Genomic DNA, 7,396 nt, shown 5'->3' on the forward strand with positions numbered 1-7,396 from the left:
TAATATTTGCAAAACATTTTTTTAAAGATTTTATTTATTTATTTGAGAGAGAGAGCACATGAGCAGGGGTGGGGAGGAGCAGAAAGAGAGGGAGAGAGAGAATCTCAAGCAGACTCCCCTCTGAGCGGGGAGCCGTCATGAGGCTCAATCACATGACCCTGAGATCAGGACCTGAGCCGAAACCAAGAGTCAGATGCTTAACTGACTGAGCCACCCAGGCACACCGCAGAACAAACTTTTTTTTTTTTTTTTTAATTTGTTTTGTTTGGCTATATGGCAAAGGAATTTTTTTTTTTTTTTTTGGACAGGGAATTACAGATACATTGTAATGATAACCAATGTATTCTTCATATATAGAATATCACATTTCACCTCAAAATTCCAGATTAAGTCATTTCAGTGTATTGAAGGGATGAAATGAGATGATGACTTGGAAGCTGCTTCTCATAAACTTTAAAGGGTAGATTCTGTGAATAATTATAAATGTCAGAAAGTGCACTATTTATTAAATCTTATGTCTGAGTCTCATCCCTCTCCCCCCACAACTATGGGGTGGGGTAGGAACTATATGTCAACTTGGAATCAGACTCTGTTTTGAGCCATTTAATTTAGACACTTATTATTTTAATGTAAGCGCTTTTACTTTGGCAGGCAGCATACAATTTTAATTAGCACTTGGAACACAGCAAAATAGGTTGATGAGGTACAAGACATGGAGAAATACGTTCATAATGGCCTGCCCTAGGACTCTGGCAGAGCCCAGGAGAGACGCTTGCAGCATCATGCTCAACGCTTCTGAGAAATCATCCCACTGGCACTTAAACTCTTATACATTTAATCACTTTAGTGTTTTAAAATGTTGAAATATTGGCATTAGCAGCTTTGTCATCTATACTACACGCAGAGAGAATATTAATTTCTTAAGCTTATTTGTTGCAGCAACTGATGTATAAGAAAACTGAACTCATTTTCTACATCTGCCCAGAATTCACTTCCCAGCTTGCCAGTCAAGCTCTGACTCATCCTTTAAACCCTAGTCCTGATACCCCCTCACAGTCTGACCTACCCCCCTCCTTTCACCCGTGGCCATTCTCTTTTTCTTTATATACCCATAGCCCAACACTCTGTTCCAGTGATTTTTTAATGCATTATTCTCCCCTGTTGACTCTCAATGCCATATTTGTAGGAACTGTGTCCCCCTATCTGCATTTTGGTTGCATACAATTAAAAAGCACTGCACTGTGGAATAAAAAGAACATGCACTTTTTAGTTAAACTCATGGGTTAAGTCTTGACTGCTTCTTACTTGCTATAGGAACTTGGACAAATTATTTAACTTCTTTGAGCTTCTTTAAATAGGATAGAAATGCCTGCTGTGCAGGATTGTTGTACAGATTAAATAAGATCCATCCATCAGTTTAGCAGATACATAGAGAGATCCTATTACGTGTCAGCCACTGTGCTTGGTACTAAGAATATAATGATGAATAAGGCGTGATCCTGCCCTGAGAACTTTATAATTTAGTGGAAGAGACAGATGAGAAAACAGACGATTGCAATTTAATTCTTGAAGGATGGATAGAAATTCATTAGCACAGGAATTCTAGGGGTTGGGGTGAAGGTAGCAGGATCTGGGGTGGAAGGAGAAGCGTATGTGTTGCCTTTGAGCCAGAGAGAGGCTGGCAAGTCAAGACACAGAGAGAGGCTTAATATAGTAGCTGTGGGGTTGAGGCTGGAGACGTACATACCACGAGGAGCCTTGCAAGCCTGGCACGGGGCGGAGGGAACCTATAAAGAACATGTGATCAGATTTGCCTTTCTGAAAGACCTCCTTCCTAGGCAGCGTGTGGAGTGGTTTGAGATAGTCAAGGCAATCAGTATGACCGGATAAGAGGCTGTTGACTAACCGTGCTGATGGCCTCCACAGCAGGAATTAGAGTGGGGATGGGGAGATAGAATATATCAAGAGATCTTTAGGAGCCAGAAAAGGCAGGATGTGGTCAGATGTGTTAGGAGAAAGGTGGTAAGAGAGGGAGAGGAGTCAGGGAGAGGAAACAAGAGGAGGGGTGTGGGGTATATGAGGAAGGAAAAGTGAGTCCAGATTGGAAACTGGGATTTGAAGGACCCATGGGGAGTGTGGGACATTTTGACTTCATCATTTTGGGCTCCTATATATTTTTGACCCTCTCGGTTTTTTATTCTAGAACATAAACATTTCTGTTAGGATGATATCAACACTGATGAATTTTGTGGCAAAGATTTATTCCTGGATGAATTCCATAAGGCATTTTAATTCCTTGGTCCATGTTCAATGTAGCATATTTAAACTGTTTCCAGTTGTTGTCACTTAGATTTTTATTTTACTAACATTATTTCCATCAGGATAAAAATCTTTCTTGTGCACAAGTTACAAGGAAGTTTATTGATTTTCCAACTTCTTTTTCATGATCCTTGTGAAATTTATACAGATGATAGCTTTTCCATGGTAAGTCTTCTTTTATCTCTATTATTTTTACCATGTCAGATTTTACACATGTAAGCTTTTATCAAATTTTTAAAATTTTTCATTAATTTGTGAGCAATAATAATTTTTACCATTTGCTGGTTTTGCTCTTGTCAGCTATAGTTTACATTTCTTCTTATCAAGCCTAAAATTTTCCTGAAGTAAATTTTGCAGTTTTTAAGTTTACTAATGATATGTAATTCTCAAGTCAGCTATTCTTCTATAACAAATTTTACTGTGTATCACTTTGGCCCTTGTCAGTTTCATTTTGGTCCTTACAACCGAGTTGCCTCAAAATGACAGAATCAAAATGGCATACTTCAGCCCATGGACAGCCAAGGGGAGATGTCTAGGAAATGGGATATACCCATACAGCTTTGGTGGTGTGGAGAGAAATCAGGGGTCAAATATAAATTTGACAGTCATTTTCATCTGGGTGTTGAGGCCAAGGGAATAGGTGACATCTCACAAGAGGGGTGTACAGCATGAGAGAAGAGCACTCAGGAAAACTTGGAGGAGCACCAACATTTGGGAAAGAAATGGCCAAAGGGGGAGTCCATGAAGGAGAGGTAGGAGGTAGGAAGAAGCTCGCAGGAGGCATCATCATGGAAGTCAAATCAAGGAACGGGAGTCGATGATGGATGCTGCAGAGGGCACGTGGGATACATACTGAAACATGTCCTTTGGATTTAGCATCAACGACATCATCACTGTCCTCAGTGAGAGCTACCTCATGAGTGGAGAAAAAAATACCCAGCTGGATGTACTCACAGAGGAGTGAGAAGGAGATGAAGAAGTGGAGACAATTGTAAGCCAACATCGGCTGTAGGAAGGGAAGTTTGTTTGCGTATTCATTGAACGGTTTATTTATTTCCTTTTAATAGAAGAGAGCTTTGAGCATGGTTAAGCACTGATTGTTGAAGGAAGAGGATGAACATACATGAGAATGGGAATGGGATCCCCAAAGAGCACGGTAGGCCTGTCATGCTTTCTGGGGGTAGGATCTGACATCAGGCTTGCTGCCTAAAGCTCCGTATCCAGTGAGTTATCAGCAGCTACGTGCCCACAAGATGTAACCATCATAAATCAGCCCATCCAACTGGGCTTCTACTTTGGTGGCTTTTTTTTTTTTTAAGATTTTATTTATTTATTTGAGAGAAAGAGAGAGAGACAGAGAAAGAGCATGAGAGGGGAGAGGGTCAGAGGGAGAAGCAGGCTCCCCGCTGAGCCGGGAGCCCGATGTGGGACTTGATCCCAGGACTCCGGGATCATGACCTGAGCCGAAGGCAGTTGCTTAACCAACTGAGCTACCCAGGCGCCCCTCTACTTTGGTGTCTTAATCAATCCTGATTCCCGACTGGACTCGGAGCTCTACCATGAACTATTTTAACTATTTGCTTATCACTTACAGCCCTCAGTCAAGAGGATCTTAAGTATTGTCCCTAAATCCGCAATATGATCACCTGCCCTGACCCTTGAATACTACTACTTTCGAGAATGTCCTGCTGCTGCATATTGCCCATGACATCAGAGATGCTGCAATATCCTTGCTCTGCAATTGCGAGCTGGGGTTTTTTGCCACATCTACTTAGATCTGTCGCTTACAGGGCAGATAAAATAGAAAACGACACTCTACAATGACCCCGCCTATTCCCTGCTCCTTCCATTTGTCTGCACATGTTATGGCAAAACTTGGGTTACCTCCCAAATAATGGGGCAGTAGCCAATGCACACACCATCTGTCCATCCATTGAGCTCCTACCTAGCCATTCATCCACCCCTTCACTTCTCATTTGTGGGTCACTTAGTAGCACCAGGTGCTGTGGTAAGCAGTGAGGTTACAATAGGAAGAGACAGCGCTCTCAGAGCTCACTATCTAGCAGGTGAGTTAGTCGTTGTTGCAATACTGTGTAAAAGGTGGGCAAGGTAAAGAACCAGTTCGTCTAGGTAAGCAGGGACTGGTAGAGTGCCTTTTTTTTTTTGTACAATCTATAGCAATCTCATGAGGTCAGTTCGACATATGAAATGTGTGCTTCTTATCCCAATGCAGTTGTTTCACCTGTCAATTCATAGAGGTCCAAAAGTTACCTTTGTTTATGAGGATGGATAGGTTCCAAGCCTGTGATTACCATAAAGAAAACTCATCTCCTTACATAGCAACAAAGATCAGTTCCTGAATTTACAGGATATTAAAGAAAGGGCATTCTCTTGGAATCTTTTTCTGGGTTTAGCTAGTATCCCCTTCTACCCTGTCCCAGTCCTCCCGTGCTGAGCCCCCTATTTTTGTTGTTTGCCTTCAGGACAAAGGGCAGGACAATTTTGTTGGCCGTTGTTGAGTCATGTATATTTGTCTGAACTCCATGGAATTTAGTTCTGGGCACATGAATTAAATAAAGGTGGACTGAGCGGTCATGGTCTGCATCCCACCCTGACAGGTTCTCCACACTTCTGACTTGGCTTGCTTTGCTGTTTCCTGACCCCACTGACAGGCCACTGCCTCTGGATCCCAGCACTGGCACCCCGCGTGTGGATGGGACACTGAAGCGGGACAGCCAGGGGCTGGGGGAGCCCTGGGAACACCAGAGTTACCCTGCTTTTGTTTCTGTGCACCAAACTGCTATTCCTGTGGGGGTCTAAGCATGTCTAATTAGGTGGAGAAAGAATCGGAGGTATTGGGCATACATCTCATCCCCAAATTGAAGTGTGAAATAAACGCTACAGTAAAATGATCTATAAACCAATATAATACTAAGTTTATATCACATTATGGCAGAGAGTTGGAAAAAGAAAAGGGGAGGACACCCTCACTCCCTCCCCACTCCACCACCCCCGCACTCATGCTCTCTCTCACTCTGATGTGTGTCTTAGTTCCTGGATCTTGTCCCCTGCCAAAGAATATGTGGGGGTCCATTTAATCTTTGTTCACTGTCCCTCAAGGTCCCTCTGCACAGCCCTTTATATATAGTGGGTCTCGCTCTGTTTCCCTGTCTTGCCCAGAGCACAGGACTCAGGCTGGGCTGCCCCTGTCCCCCCTCCTGCCCAGAGGGTCCCAGCCACATAACCATTCCTGGCACAAGGCTTCCCCTCCCTGCCTGGAATGATAGGAGGATCTTCTCATTTTCAGGACCTCAGATGTCATTTCCCCCTTCTTCCTCACCCTTTCCTAGGGCAGGGTGGGGTGGGGCGGTGAACGTTAGCCAGGCAGGCTCTTATCTTCTACCCCTTCACATCCGTTCCCCAGTGAACACACAGCTGGGGTGAGAGGGAGGAGCATACCCACAGCCGGAGGAAAAAGACACCCTTCAGTGTGATAAAACAGCCCTGCCACACAAGCAAAACTGCTCAGTAGCCTCCTCTAAATATTTAGAAAAAATATTTTTAACTTAAAAAGTTATCTGTGAATGACAAAGATTTCAGGCAAGACTGAGGGAGAAGATTTTGCGGACTGGGGGAGTGGTGGTTTGGGGAAGCAGTGTCTTGTCTACACTGGGGTTCCTCCCTTCCTGTCCTCTTGGCCCTTCCTCTTGGCCATTCTCATCCTGAGCCAAACTGTGTCTCTATCTCTGTCCATTCCCCATCTTTTCCCTGCCACTGTCCTTCATTCCCATCTGACACCCATTGTGGGAAAGGCAGTTAGAGGCTAGACCAGGCACTCACAGGTTCCCTGACTTCGGGAGTTTATTCAGAGGGCCAAACACCACAGTTTGACTTCTCCCTGGGGATTGCTTCTGTAAAATAGCTCTTTCTAATTTCTGCATGAAATATTTTCATTGCTTTTTTTTTTTTTTGCATTTAATTTTACGCTTCGAATACGTGTAACATTTATGGGATTCCAAAGTCAAAATTATATCGTTGTACACGGGGCACTCTAGTGTCCTCCATCCTGTTTGCCTCAGCTGTCTACAGGGAATTAATTTTGTTTCTGGTTTATTCTTCCAGCGTTTCTTTTTGCAAATATAAGAATACATATATGAAAGGTGGCATATGACTTAGCAGTTTGTACCTTGCTTTTTGCATGTAACAATTCATCTTTGTATCCATAGATAGGTGCATAGGAAACTTCCTCACGTCTTCAAGGCTGAATATACAGAATCGTGGGAATGTATCATAGTTTATTAGTCTCTTATTGATAAACATTTGGATTGTTTCTAACCTGCTATTTTAAATAATGGCACAATGAATAGTTTTCTGTATCTGTTGCTGATTTTGTTTTAATAAAAACAAATAGGACTGCAGGCAGGAGGGCAGGGGAGAGAGGGTAAGAGGGAGAGATGAAGAGAGAGAGAGAGAGAGAGATGCTTGACAGTCAGCTGACTGAGCCACCCAACTCCTTTTGGTTTTTTATGGGGGCTTCATTACTTAGGCATAATTGATTAAACCATTGGCCATTGGTGACTGACTCAACTTTTAGCCTCTCTCCCCTCCCTGGAAGTCAGGGCTGGGGGTAGGACTGAAAGTCCCAACGCTCTAATCATATGGTTGGTTCCCCCCACCCCAACCAGCCCCCGTCCTTAGGTACTTTCCAAAAGACACCGAATTCACACAAAAAAAGCACCTTTAATATCCTCATCACTTAGGAAATTCCAATGGTTTTAGGAACTCTGTGCCAGGAGCCAGGACGAAGACCAGATATACATTTCTTATGAAATCACAATATTGCCCATCTACCATGGACACTTCATTGAGAAGACACTTCGACAGAGCAGAGGACAGTGCAAGGGTGACAATGCCCAGTTGTGGAAGATGGACAGGGTATCTTATATAGGAGGGAGGAAGGAGAGACTGGGAGCTTGTCACACATTTCCCAGCGGTTCACCAGGATGTCTCCCAAGCTCTGCAAACGTAGCATACCTTCACTCCTGAAGCTGCGGCACCCTCTCTTATGAGTTCCAGT

Source organism: Phoca vitulina, unplaced genomic scaffold (genome assembly GCF_004348235.1).
Source record: "Phoca vitulina isolate PV1807 unplaced genomic scaffold, GSC_HSeal_1.0 scaffold3, whole genome shotgun sequence".
Classification (NCBI taxonomy): domain Eukaryota; kingdom Metazoa; phylum Chordata; class Mammalia; order Carnivora; family Phocidae; genus Phoca; species Phoca vitulina.